Below are 15,283 nucleotides of genomic sequence, written 5' to 3' on the forward strand. Positions count from 1 at the left end.
ATATTAGACATTAGACATATCTCATGTAAATCCTTAGAAAAATGAGTTTTTTTATGCCTGCGCTAAGTGAGATGTCATATGCTAATGTTCTCATTATGCAGTGCAACACAACTCAAATTAAATGTTAATGCTAGGGGGTCATAGTATGAGTATTAAGCTTCATGATTAGTAAAAAACGAATTTTGTAGCACTTATTTTAAATAATTATTTTTCATAATTTAATAATTATTTTTAATAAACCCAATCATTTTTGATAATACCACATATAAAAGCAAGCTGCATCCCTTATTTCAGACATAAACAGAAAGGGGTGAAACACTCAGGACACACAATACGGAATGCTTTTGCCATGCATATCATAAATACCGCCAACGCTATTCACTTACAGAAATTGCACTAATTGGAAAACCACATAGACATTTAAACACACATTTAACCCACAAACCAATACTCAGAACAAAACAAAGGACAGCCCACAGACTGTACTTAAACCAAACCATTTGTAAATACTAGTTGTAAGTCATATTTACAAGAAACGCTTCTCAATTGTGTTTCAAAAGACTGCAAAAACAGCCCAACAGACTGATGTATGTCCAAGAAGCAAAAATACACTCAATTCACTAGCTTTGGCTAGCAGAACACCAAAAAATCGCTCTGCATATCTTCCTTCATAACATTGTGCAGCACAAAGGATCCTTATATGTATTATGTCATATTTTAATTCCCTGGGGATACAAAATCACCAAGGAAGAAATATGTTTGTATACTTAAACCTATTTAAGTATTCCTTCTAGGAGAGCCCGCTAATTAATTTCACATCACACTATGGTACCTTCCAAATAAAGCCACACATTCTTCTTATGTGAGCTTTTAAACAGGCATGCCAAAAATATGCAATATTATAATCAATGTAGTGCCTAATGCACTTTTCGTACTTGCACCGTTCAACTAAACCAAATAGAGAAAATTCTCCTCATTACCTGTTCTACACAAATTGCAATTCGCATATACAAACCTATACAAATCCAAAGTTGGCCAACACAAATTCCAAAGTTCCAAAGTTACAGTCCTAAATTTGCTAAGACCAGGCATCTTATAGCTCACTAATCTAGCTTCAAACTTCAAGGGGTTATCAAAAACGATATACTCGCAAATATACGAGCCCCTCGGCTTTGGTAATTGCAATAACCAAATCAAAACCAAGAAACCAAACAAAGTCGTGGGAGCGACCCACTTGTACTTCTTATTTTTACTAATCAAAAGGTTATCCAAATTCTAACTGTCAAGTTCTACCTGACCTAACAGTCTTTTTTAGAATACTCAGGCCAAAAAGGTTCTCAGTCAGGAGTGACATCATATGGAGGATCAAAATCAGGAAGAGCAGAAATATACTGGGCTGCAGAAACAGAGAATCTCCAGCATTCCTGTGCACAGAGTAGTAGAGTCCCGTCCTGTCCTCCTCAGTAGATTTCAGTCTTCTGACAAGATCACTCCCACAGAAAGTTACTTCTCTGATGAAGCCCACGTTGGCCGCGCCATTTGAAGAACTGTAGTCTTCATTCTCAGGGAATACTTACTAATAAAAAAAAGAACTTGGCACAGAAGCGGAAAATATGAAAATACATCTTTATTAAGTGAAACTACGTCACACAGGAGCCGTAGCAACTGAATGAGGCAGTCTGAAGAGTACAGAGCACAGAGGCCTTTTATATGCTTAGGGTTACAAAACTCAGCATACAAGAAATGGGCAGTCCTTGCTTTTGCAAGCATGCAAAATGCCTAACATTCCTTCTTACACAAGCCGGACAAACCCATAATAAAAGGACCACAACCCATATCATAAACAGACCATAAAAGAAGGAACAGAAAACAGATAAGAAGCAGGATAAGGGGTGTGTGTGCGCATACCAAACTCTACAATGTCCTGTGCTTTGATCCTCAATCTTGATCAGCTAAAGGGCAGGAACTGGTTTAACAAGGTCAGCTTCAGGTAACAGGGTCAGTTCACTCAGGTCAAACAGGAGTCAGCATGAACTCGAGCTAAGGTGTACATGTCCTTAAAAGACTAGTTCAGCCACAATCATGGCCTATGTGAGGGCAACCACAAAATGGCTGCCATACACAAAATGGAACCCACGGGTTCAGAATTCACAGAACCTCACTGCTAAATGGGAAAGATGCTAGAGGCTTCTTATTAAGGTTTACTCAACCAAGCTAAAGGTTCAATTCAAGACCCTAGGGACAGCATATAAGATCTGTACAATCTGGTGGAAAAAATGGGCCTATGCAGGTTTAATTTCTATATCCTTTTATAGAGGAACCCGCTACTTTCAAGTATCTTTCAAGACCCCTATATTATGATGAGTTGGGAAGGGTGGGGACACTCACGATTAGGGGATTCATTCTAGTGACAAAATATGGTTTTTTTTCAGTAACTACGGGTTGATTTTTACATCAATCAGAGAGACTTTTTTAGACACCTACAGGTTAGCGATTTATTTTTCAGGTAATGTGGGGGCGTAAGTGGGTTTTCCAAAGCACCTCTGAGGAAATTGTTAGTGGGAGTGGAGGAGGATATACTTTTAGTTGAATATACGAAAGTTTGTGTGCCACCCTGCCGGATGATCTTGGGAAGCATAACAGTAAATAGCAGGAAAGACTCGATTCATCAGATCTTAGGGCGTGATTTTGACTATGGCGCAGTTGCACTGGCTCTCCGCCGGCACAGCTGCACCAAAACTGCGCAAAGACCTTCCACCTGATCATGAGTGTAACTCATGCAGGTGGATGGTCCTTTTGCCTTGAAAAAGGGCACCGCAATGAGAACAGCAAAAATGTTTCAGCATGGCATGGATGGTGACGTCCAATCTGTACTGGAACTGGGGGGGTGGAATGCAGCCCTCTGAATGTTTCCCCATGGAGGGGAAGGCATGGGCCCCTTTTTTCCTCCACTGCCAGCCTTTTCATGGCGGGCTACCGTCATGAAATAGTTGGAGGTGGCAGGGCTTGTAATATGCCGAGCGGCACTTAGCCAATCTCGCTCAGCATATTGCATTGTCCCTCTGCCGGGCCACCGCCAGTGATCGGCGTTTCCCTGGTGCAGCTGGCAGTCCACCGCTGAAACGACTCAGAGAGTCATAATCCAACAGACAGTGGACTGCCACTGGTGCGCCACGATGAGCGCTGCAGTCGTAAGACAGCCGCACTTGTAATCAAGCCCTTAGTTTTTATGAGTACTTGGAGCTTAGCTGCTGTGTTCACACCTGCATACTCAATGCAAGCCAATGGGAAAGAGGCAGTTCCAGTTTTCAAGAAGAAAGACCCTCCAAGTGGAACCTGAAGGAACCCCGTGGAAGACAGAAGGTTGGAGAGTCACCCCACCCATGGATGCCCCAGGATGGAACCAGGATACCTACAACAGGGTACCCAGGTGCATAGGTGTGAAGTGGTGTCAAACAATGGAGGACTTCAAGTAAGGTGCAGCTGGTGAAAAAAGTGGAAGAGTCCAGCAGAGGGGACAGAGTCTATGCCACTCGGAGGTGACCAGGAGGCACTGAAGATCAATGACCACCGATGCGGGAAGATGCAGGAGTGATGACGGTGACCTTGTCACTGCAGCTGGGAGGATCCGGCAACGCTGTGGATAACCAGGAGCCGTTCATGAACTGTACCACGTCGGAAGTCGAGAACCAGGGGGTTGGTGGCCGGTGGGAGCACAAACAAGTATTGGCAGCAGTAACAGATGTGGTAAACAAAAAAGGTGAAACGTTGGGACCGGCAAGGTCCAAGAGACTCACCAATTGGAGGAGAGTCAGAGCAGGCCAGAGCAATCAGGGGAGCCCACTGAAGCCAAAGAAGAACCTCAAGAGGACCCACAGGCCAAAGGCACAGGAATTGCAAGAGGACCTTGAGCAGCTCACCAAAGATGAAGGCCCACAGTTCAGAGGATGTGGTGAGGATCAGGATCTTGGCAGGAAGAGAGGCTGGAGGCTGGACCTTCTTGTAGCCTGAAGATCTCTGGAGTACAGAGCCAAACGCCTTAGCAACAGCAACTTGATCAGGGTTCTGTTCCAGTGGTTCTGACAAGGGATACTGGCTGCAAACTTGCTGAGAGGACAGGCCAGGTATCAAGGGAGGTGCAGAACCACCACCTGTTATCCTGAGCCTTTTGGAGTCAGTGAGACGTCAGGAGCAGCAGACCGGTCAGCTTTGTTGCGGTGCTTGCAGATGCAGGGGCGTGACTCCTTCACTCCAAGAGAAATTCCTTGTGGTGTCTTTTTTGCCAACAGGCTTGTAGAAACACAGGCACAGACGACAAAGAAGATTGCAGAACAGCGAGACCAGGAGCAGCAGGAGCCGTCCAAGATGCAGTCTCGGTTCCAGTCAAAGTCCAACAAAGTCTAGGTGCCCAGACAATTGAAGTTGAAGTGGTTTGGGTTTGAATCATGTCCCTTATGGCAAATCTGAAGAGCCATCCACAGGTAAGCCCTTAAGCACCCTAGGGAACGGATTAAAACGATTCAAGGGCCCCTCCCAGACGGGGGCTGGACAGAGGGAAGGATACTCCCATGTCCTTTGTCCAGTTTAGTGCCAGAACGAGAGCCAAGGGCTCTCTGAACTGGCTAAAACTGGAGTTTGCAAGGAGAGCACCAAATGTGCCCTTCAAACTAGCCTGGTGGTGCTGGCAAGCGCCCCCACCCCCAAAGCAGTCTGGTGGCACTGGTAAGCACCCCCACCCCAGCCCAGCCCAATACACTAAGTCCTGTCTATCTTCCCCTGCCCAAGCTCAGCTCAGCAGCAGGAGGGCAGAATCATGTCTGGGGTCGGCAGTAGTACTAGCTTGATGGCAGACCCTAGAAGGCAGTTACCAAGTGTACTGGGGGCTTACCGGAGGAGCCCCCCAGTGCATGGAATCATACCTTATAAACTGGTAATGGTGTTGGGGTATGATTCCAACATGTTTAATACTAAACATACTAAACATACCCAGGTTCGGCACAGCCAATGTATAGGTTGCCATTGCGTAATGACACATGCCCACTATATGTATTAAAATGGGGGCCGCACTTTCAAAGCCTGGAGAATTGACTCTCACACATATTAAATAGCACCCTGCTTTCAGAATGGAAAGCCTTAGGAGTGACTTATAGGTTTTGAGTGCAGTTACCTCAGCTATAAGGAAACATTTATCTGTCTTAAGTGCCTCTAGCACAAACTTACACAGGCTGCAATGGTAGCCATTTAGTCACAGTTTGAATGGTCTCCCATGGGTGGCATAATACATGCTGCAGCCCAGGGGAGACCACTTGTGTACCCACGCCCTGGGTACCTTAGTACCATATATTGGGGACTTACATGGTTACACCAGTAGCCATTGGGAAGGTACCAAAGTACTTAACACTGTCATATTTAGGGAGATAACACAGTGACTGTGGTCCTGATTGGCAGGATCCCTGTTTAGATTTGCCTCCCTTGAGATTCACAGAGGTTCATGGACTAGGGGATGAGTCCTCACTCGTCTACAGGGTGACCGACCAGATAGAAATGACCTTTTTAGGGATAGAGATGCACAATCAGCACTTTTTCTTTCTTATTTGGAGTACACTTTCTTTTTCAGTATTTGGATTAAATTTGTTGTTTGCTTACTTTGCTTATTAGCCTTTTTGGCATCCCTGAGGGATCCCTTTGTTTTGAATATAGTGCCCCTAACCTACGGAAACGTTTTTGTACATTGCATGCACTATGGGATTGGCAATAGTTTTATGAAATATATACATTTGTACTAATTTAACAATTAATTTTTGTAACATCAAATTTAGGTTGGCATGATTAAGTTGGAATATCTATGCAGAATAACGTAAATTCGCACATTATCTATTCCGTTTTTTTCTTCAATAAGTATAATCCCTGATCTGTAATTTCGATTATTTGTATGCGCAGGAATTACTTCATCTAGTGCTATGAATTTTTACAGGCATGCTGAGGGTTTTGGCAAATTTGTATTTATCCTTCTTGAAATGATATTTGTCTTCCTTATGTCGTATGTGCTTTTTCTCCTCCTTTGGTTTATAATTGAAGAGGAAAAAATAAAATAAAAAAATATTTTTGAAAAAAAGTTACATGTTGAAAGAAGGACTTAGAACTATTGAGTTCAGGGAAGATGTCCGCCTTGACAGCCGCTGACTGGCACAGCGTAGGCACAGTAGCCAGAGCTAGAATTCTCATCCTTACTCATTTGAAGATTGACACCTTCGGTCTCCGATTATTTTTTATGATGAAATATTTATGTTAAACTGCTTAGTCAAAAATAATCCTCCGACACCCTTCTCATCTTCTTCTGCCACCCCAATCTTTGTTGCCTGTCCAGATTACAGATAAGTGAGACCAAAAAATATTTTAGAATACTAGGGACTGAGGGTTTAGCAATGGTGTAACAAGGCCGTCCTGGTTGAGCAGTAAATTACATGCATGTTTGGGGTGCAATGGGCCCTCACACCCTAGTTCAAATACACCTGTTGAACTAATGGCTGTTCAGTTACAGGTGATCCTTGTACTAATCTCTATGTGGACCTACTTCAATGCCGGGTATTATTCTTACATGATAGTTTCTGTGTGATCATTCACTTTGGCAATTTTTTTATTGGGTAACAGGAAAACAAAAAAGAAAACATAGTAGTGCAATTGGTCTAGAGCGTTGTACAATCTATAAACAAGCATTAGAAATGTAATAGGTCTCGCATTAACATTAGTTTGAGTTATTGACATTGTATATGACAATGTTTTTCTTTTGTAAAACAGAAATAAAAGTCATTGTTATTTACAATGGCAATAGTTGTCCTTGTTGACTTAATAGCACCAAGAGATTTTGTTTTGGTAGGGTTTGTTAACGTTGTACTAATAGACCTTTAAAATCATGCTAATAATAATAATTATTATTATTATTAACATTAAGGAGGTTCTTCCTGTACTGAGAGTAAAGGAAGCTTGCCTGCTGCTTTTTGTGCTATATACTTGTGTGTGAGAGAAACCAGTAGTGCTGCTGCCTATGGTGTACTCTTATATACGTGAGGGAAACTTGCACTGCTGCTATTTGTACTGTAACTGTTCTGTAGGCAAGGGATGGTGTTGGGGGGGGAGTGTGTGTGTGTGTTTGTGCGCCTAGCTGCTGCCTGTGCTGTACCTGTTGTATAGGCAAGGGATGCTTGCACTGACATTCTTTAGGTTAAGGAACATTGCGCTGCTGTGTGTGCTCTACCTGTTCTCTAGGTTAAGGAAACTAGCACTGCTGCTGCCAGTGCTGTACTTGTTCTTTAGGTTTAGGAAACTAGCACTGCTGCTGACAGTGCTGTACCTGTTCTTTAGGTTTAGGAAACTAGCACTGCTGTTGCCAGTGCTGTACCTGTTCTTTAGGTTTAGGAAACTAGCACTGCTGCTGCCAGTGCTGTACCTGTTCTTTAGGTTTAGGAAACTAGCACTGCGGTTGCCAGTGCTGTACCTGTTCTTTAGGTTAAGGAAACTTGCACTGATGCTGCCTGTGCTATATCTGTGCATGCATGTATGTGTGTGTGTATGTGTGTGTGTGTGTGTGTAACAGAGAAACCAGTAGCGCTGCTGTCTGTGCTGTACTATTCTCTATGTGAGGGAAGCTTGCACTGTTGCTGCATGTGCTGTTCCTGTTCTTTACGTTAAGGAAGCTTGCACTGATCCTGCCTGTGCTTTTCCTGTTCCCTACAAAAGGGTAGCTTGTAGTGTTGATGCCTGCACTGTACCTGTACTGTATGCGAGGGTAGCTTACACTGCTGTTGCCTGTGAAGTAGCAGTTCCCCATGCGAGGGAAGCTTGAACTGTTGGTGTCTACGCTGTATATATTCTCTCTGTGAGTAAGGCTTGCACTGCTGCTGACTGTACTGTGCATGTTCTCTATGTGAGGGAAGGTTGGACTGATGCTGCTTGTGCTGTACCTGTTCTATGTGTGAGAGAAGCTTGAGCTGATACTATATGTGCTGTACTATTCTTTATATGATGGAAGGCTGTACTGCTGCTGTCTGTGCTGTACCTATTAGGTATGAGGGAGAGGCTTGCACTGCTGCTGTCTGTGCTGTACCTATTAGGTATGAGAGAGAGGCTTGCACTAATGCTTCTTGTGCTGCACCTTTTCTGTATATGAGGTACATTTGGATTGATCCTGTCTGTACTGTCCCTGCTCTCTCCATGAGAAAAGAGTGCAGTTCTGCTGCCTCTACCAGACCTGATCTCTATGGGAGGGAAGCTTGCACTGCTGCTGTCTGTACTGTACCCGCTCTCTACAGAAGGGAAGATTGCAATTCTGCTGACTGTGCTGTCCTTTCTGTATCAAAGAGAAGCATGTAGTTCTCTGTGTGAGGAAAGCTTGTAGAGCTGCTATCTGTACTGAATGTGCTATCTATAGCTGGGATGCTTGCACTGCTGCTGCTGCCTGTATTGTACCTGCTCTCTACTGGTGGGAAATTTGCACTATTGCTGCTGGCAGTGTTCTCCTTTCTGTATTCCAAGAGAAGCTTGTAGTTCTCTGTGTGAGAGAAGCTTGTACTACTGTTCACTGTACTTGCTCTCTACGGGAGGGAAGCTTGGACTGAACCTGCATGTGCTGCATCTGTTCTCTATGTGAGGGAAGCGTACACTGCTGCTGACGGTACTGTACCTGTTCTCTATGTGAGCGAAGCTTGCACTGTTGCTAACTGTACTGTACCTGCAATACATGGACGCTTTGACTGTTGCTGCCTGTACTACACCTGTTCTTTATGGCAGGGTAGCTTGCACTGCTGCTGAATATAGTGTACCTGTTTTGTCTGCGAGGGAAGCGTGTGGTGCTGCTGCCTGCGCTGTATTCATAATGTGGCAATGGAAGCTTGCACTGCCTACTCTCTGACTCTTTGTGGTCACATCGAAGCACTGTTCTTGTTCTTTCTGTTTCTACCAGTTCTAAAGTACAGAGTTCTGTGCCATCAGTTCACAACATGTGCTGTACTCGGAGTAAAGACCTCATATTCTCCTGCCCAGCAAAAAAGAGTCTGTTTCCTGTTCTCCAGGATCAAGCACCGATACCGTTGTCTTTCCCGTCCCTTACTCCACTTGGGCCCCCACTACTTCAAGCTCCTTTCCTAAGCTCCCCAAGATGTGAGGTGTCAGAGCTCCTAGCCTCATTACTGCCGACTTCAAAGCACTCACCAAGAAAACAGGAAACACGCAAGAGATACCAACCTTGTTAATTAGACGAAATTGAAAATGCTGACATTTTGCTAAATATTGTTTTCTACGCGTTTGAAGCACATATGTCTGTCTTGGCATCTGGAAAGACAGAATCCGTGTGTGGGTTGGGGGCTGGGGGAGTAGTGTTGCTCCCATCTCAGGCGCCTGACAGATCCTACACCCTTTAACAGCGAGAGGACTTTGTATATGTACCCTAGAGTGGTGGGGGTGGGGGTGCTCTGGCTCGTGACTGAGGTCTCTGTTCATCTCACTCCCAACACACGTTTAACAGACATCCCTTCGTCATTTACTGGGTAGTGCACCCATCTGCAGAGCATTTTATGAGGGCTAGGCTCCAAGTGAACAAAGATACAAAACAAGTTATCAAGCACCATTTAAAATAAAACATTGTGTTCATGTATGTAGCAATAAGGATGAAATTGCCTGTTTTTTTTTTAGTATTTTAACATTTATAAATTAAAAAAATGATCTGCGCAACATCTGGATTACCTCTTCAGCTGGTGCGTGGATAGGTGTTACTTTTTGCAGGTCGTTGTTTCCCTGCAAGAACGGTTTATTTCACAGCTTCTGTGAGTATGCAGATTGGCTGTTTTACCTCAAGTAGGGAGGGTGAAAAAAGCTGCTTTCTTTCTCAGAGCCAGGGCGGGCAATGGCAGTGAGAGCCGAGGGGCTTGAGACAGCACAACCCGCCCACCGCTTCACTATTTCAAAGTGTCCGCTACACAGACTGAAGCAGGGTGAGCCGGGGAGGAGCTGATCCTTGGTCTTTAGTCTGGTCTGTTCTGGGGAGCAGTGGGGGGCCAGGCCAGTGGCAAGGGTTGGAATGAAGGGAGCTGATCACGTGTGACAGCGCAGTTCAGTCGATCATAAGAAAACAATGACAGAACGTGCATCAGTCTTGCAAAGTACTGTGACTGATTGGGAAGGGGAGAGAAAGGGCAGGGCCAGACTGGGAACCAAAACCGGCCCTGGCAAAGTGCTCGGCCGCCCCCCCTCCGCACTGGGGGGGGGGGGAGGTGCCGCCGCGCTCTTTGCCAGGGCCGGTTTTTGGCCCATTTTGTTACAGGGCTGATTTTGCAGCATTTGTTACAGGCCCTCTAACAAAATTGGCCCCCAGGGGCCCCAAATCGGCTCCCACCCGTGCGGCGCACAGGGGGATTGCCCGGTGCCCGCTACGGCCAGTCCGGGCCTGGGGAGAGACAACGAAGAGAGTGGGGTGGAGGAGCAGGAGGGGGTGACAGGAGACTGAAAGCAAACCAGCGTGAGAGCGCCTCACTGATAGAAACTTAAATCTGACAGAAAGACCTCAGAGCTGCCTTTCTCCCCAGAGACCAGAGCCAGTCTACGGCCGGGGGAGCTGCACGAGGAGCAGGACAGGAACAGACAGCAATGCCGCTGCTCTGAAGCTGGCTGCGGCACAGCCACTCATCCACCTGGCTGTGCTGAAGCCTGCTGACTGAATGGGGGCTGAGGGGAAGCACAGAAAGTGAGACGCGGCGTGAAAGACCCCGTTCTTTATCCTTAGGAGTGAATGTCAAATACAACCACAGTTTTTCTATTTCTATTCAGAGTCAGACACTTAAGTTGCTATCATGCACTTATAATTAGGGGTGGGCGGAATTTGCATAATCGCGTTATGCAAATCTCTGCCAAAGCGCCAAAAATCTCCACAAACATGAGGAAATATCGCGAAGACACAGAGGTGCTTGCCAAACCTGTTTGCGATATTTTTTGCGTGATCCTGTTGGAAGATGGTCACTAATGGGCGTGGCCATCTTGTTTTCACTTGTCCCGCCCGTTCCCAATCCCTATTTCCTGTTCCGGGTCGCGTATTGCATGCTCTCATCCGTTCGCGATGAGTATTTCCGGTTCAGGAGCACGTATTATGTAATCGCAACGCTTTTTGCATGTTCAGGGGGGAAATATTGCGCGAACTTCCCTTCGCGGTCGCAATGGGCGTGGCCATCCAGTTTTTCACAATATTCTATGGTTCTGGGCCTGGTGTTTTATCATTCATCTATAGTTGCAATCCTTTGTTTCTGTACACTTTAAAAAAAATATTTTTTATTTATTATCTATCTCTCTATTTTCCTGATTCTATATTTTGAGTTTTTTTCAACTTTTTGTTACTTCTACTACTTTTTTACTCTTTTGCTATAACTTGCTTTTTCTTTTACCTAATTTTCCAATTCCTCCCTTTTCTTTTCTGCCCTGTCCTCCCTGAGTCCCAGACCCATGGCCTAAGGGGAGGGCAAAGTGAAGGGAAAGGGCAGGGCTGCTCGTAGCCACAGCCACGACCGCCTTCCCTGTGGAAGGGTGCGCCACCATGGCGTGCATGCACGGGCCCTATTTGGTGAGGCGGAGATGGCCGCACTTGTTTTGTTGTCCAGCGCCACCTCCTCTTTACCCTGGCAGCAGGTGGCAGGCCTGGGTCCGGGTACGGGCTCTGGGAGCGTCGGCAGCGGTGGGGATAGGTGCGCCAGGCAGTGTTTCGCTGCTCAGGTGTCTGGCGCACCAATACCCAGCTGACGCACCGGTGGTCCGATATCCTAGACCGGGAGCAAGACCTGCTGGACCTGCTAGGAGTAGAGGTCCCGGGGCTTGCTGAGTAGCTATTTAATATTACTACTTTGTGTTTTTCTGCTCTGTGTTATAGATTACGAATACATTTTTTCCCCGAACAGCAAGAATGCTGCTGCTTACATTGCAGGTAAATTACATGTAAAAATCTTCTGTGATTGTTATGACACAGGTGCTTGGCGTTACTAATCTTACTTCTTTGCAACTTTGCGCTCACTTGGCATGAATATGTGACAGTTTACTTTAGAGAACTTTATTTAGGTAATGCTAGAGAGACTCTAGTCCTTCCTTTGTCTTCCTGCCACTAAGAAGAGATGGTGGTGGATTGATAGGTTTAGTTTAGTTACTTGTTATAGGTAGGTATGTTTTTTAGTGGTCTGCATGACGCATCCTTTGTCACGTCACTTGTTGCTGAGTGCTGCTTACCCCAGTCCTTAGTAGAATCTTGTGCAGTTTGTTTATTGAGTGGTAATATAGGCTTAATATTTATTTATCACTAGCATAACATTAGCAGGAACCAACCAAATCTACAATTTGGTGTGTGCAAAAATGTATGCATGTGTCCTCCATTGCATTTTTGAAGACTTATTGAACAATTGGCCTGTCTGGAATAGGTGGGGTAGGTCAGGTGGTACTTAGGCTTAGTTAGTATTTTGGAATCAGAATGGAACACTGGAATAGTGTTCATGAATATATAAAATAATAACAAGCCGGACCGCGGCGAGAATCCTGCAATACTACTAGTCAACTACATTTAGATAGGTCGATTTTATTGCAATTGTTGTTTCCATAAATGTTTTTTCGAGCGTTTTTATAAATATTTAGTTTGTTTCACACCAATCATCCATGTTTGTTTGTTTCTTTCTTACATCTTTCATGATCAGCATGTAGGGGCAGGAAGACGGGGTCGGAGTCGGCGGGAGCTGGGGAAGATGCCTCCCAGGGCCAGGAACGTTCCTCTACCAAGGGCTCTGCTGCTGGCCCCAGTAAGTCCTCCTAATTCTATTCTTTCAAAATCTTCTCCAATGTTCAATCTAGCTAATCAGTTTATAAATTCTTGTTATTCCTGCATCTAACTGCCTCTGCTATGACTCTACTACTACTACTATTAGGCTGTCTGTAGCTGAGCTTGCCCAGGTGGGCCAGTCTTTACTTAGAATGTTTTAAATAAAACTCCGATTCACCAATCGTTCTAACCACTGAGTCCAGTCCTTTGGGTTGTCCTCTTCTAGTCTTCTTAATCTTGAGGCTTTTAGAAAATTCCCACCAACAAAATTCCCAACCAGATATTTAACATTATTTTTTTATAGGATACTAGTATACTACAAACTACTACTGTTGTAGGGATTCTGCACATACAGAACTATGCACAGGACGTTGTTGATAGGAGCTTGGACCTTCCTCATACCTCACCCACAATCCCCTGACAGACTAGCTGTAGTGTCTCATTAGTTGAGGTCCCCGAAGAAACCCAATGATTAGACAACCCAGAACATAACACTACACTCCCGACCTCTCAGAGTCGTGGTAGCAATGCACACCTTTTCGCTCACTCACTCCTTAAAGTCCACAATCCACACCAAATACCATAGAGGCTATGTAAGTTCAAAAGGTTTATTTTTAAATAACAAGCTCTGTACGTTGTTCTCTAATGCAGTATAGTTGTAACTATAAGTGCCAGCACCAACAGCAAAAAGCATAAGATTAAAACAATAAACACTGTTACAACTACAAGTTCAGAGAAGATAAAACGGGAAATCGTGATAACTGAACAGTAGTTGAAGAACCACCCTCCCCTTGATAGGAAAATAGTTTATATAAAATTATAATTTAAGATCTCTGAGCAAATTCTGGGGGACCCCTCACCTTAGAAGTACCGGTTACATCTTGAGCTCTGCAAAGCTCTGTTTCGTAGAAGGGAATCTTCCGTCTGTAATGAGAAAAATGGTGCGCATTAGTATATTGCAAGCATTTCTCAGTCGTGCCAAAAGTGTAGCATGTTATGGCTAAGCAATACGGACTGACCACCAGTACTCAATAACAAAGTGGCTTGTTTTTCAAACTTGTACGCAGCGCTCTGACAGTACCAGTATGAGCTCATGTAGACTCAAAGGCTTCTTAATTCTTGCTTACACAACAAGCTACGAGGCAACGTGCGCAAAAATAAAAGACACAAAGCTAAAATGCTTGCGCGACTCAGGCTAACTTTGCAAAGAGACTAGCATGACCCTACAGAACATAACACTATTAGTGTCTACTCTACTCTAGTAGTACCAGTTTCGTACTAGTGATCTCTGTTGTATATGTATGTATTTAACTTTTTTTAAATCTTGCTAGTGAAAAACAATAAATATGGGTATGTGTATGGCATTTAAAAATTGTGTAATGTTTTTTCTAGGCGTACTACTATCCACCAGCAGCGATGACGACACGGCCATTCCGGAGGGGGCAGTAGATGCTGCACCTGCAGGGGGTGAGACAGCAGAAGTGGCGGGAGGTGGTAAGTTATCCTTTCTTATTGACATTACACTCGCTGCATGGGGGTACTATACACTGTACTGTTGCGACTTAGTAAGTAAGAGAAGTTGTTGAAGAAGACACCCTTTCTTAGCATTAGCATTAGCGCCGGGAGTTGAGCAACCAATGGCCTCTTCTATCTGACTTCAACTCAGTTCAAAAAGTCAGATTTAATGTCCTCGATGGGTGTGTTGAACGAAAATGGAAAGAAGGGTGGAAGGAAGAAGGATGGGTGCGATGTAATATTTATGACTGGCAGAGAAGGCTACATGGGATGCATGCATAGGTAGCTGATAGGAATCAGATGCATGGGTCATTGAAGGATGGGTGGAAGGTGAAGGAAAAGATGCCTGCCTGGGTGGGTGGAACTGTATGAATGGAGGATAGCAAGAATCCTCAGTGGTGTTTGGGTCAAACTCTAAGCCAAGGCAATCAAGGAAGGAAAGGACGCATGGGTGGTGGTTTAAAAAAAGAATAAATGGTTGTTGGTGAAACAAAATAAGATTTATAGAGAGATTAAGAATATTAATAGACGTTTACTTTGAATGGATGGATGCCTGGATGGTATCATCATACATGGCATAGGCGGAGACTGTCACTGGATGAAGAGTCTTACTTTGAAGAGACTGTGAAAGAAACCGCACCAGAGTAGCAAAGCCGAGGAGAAACTAAGTTGTTTTTTCAGAATACTCCCTTGACCCACAGTAGTTTGCAAGCATAGCATATATATTGTGTATTTATGTAGTAATTATCATCAAGCACCTTCCTCCAAATCAGAAGACAACTCCATACCTATGTTACTATGTTAATTTTTTTTCGACTGTGTCAGCCAGCCTGCCATGGGTGGCCTATCGGCTGGTTACACAATCAAATAAAACAAAGTACCTCATGCCATCCCATATATAAGCAATGATCATTGGATCAGATATAATCTGCC

This window comes from Lissotriton helveticus, chromosome 3_2 (genome assembly GCF_964261635.1).
Source record: "Lissotriton helveticus chromosome 3_2, aLisHel1.1, whole genome shotgun sequence".
Lineage (NCBI taxonomy): Eukaryota > Metazoa > Chordata > Amphibia > Caudata > Salamandridae > Lissotriton > Lissotriton helveticus.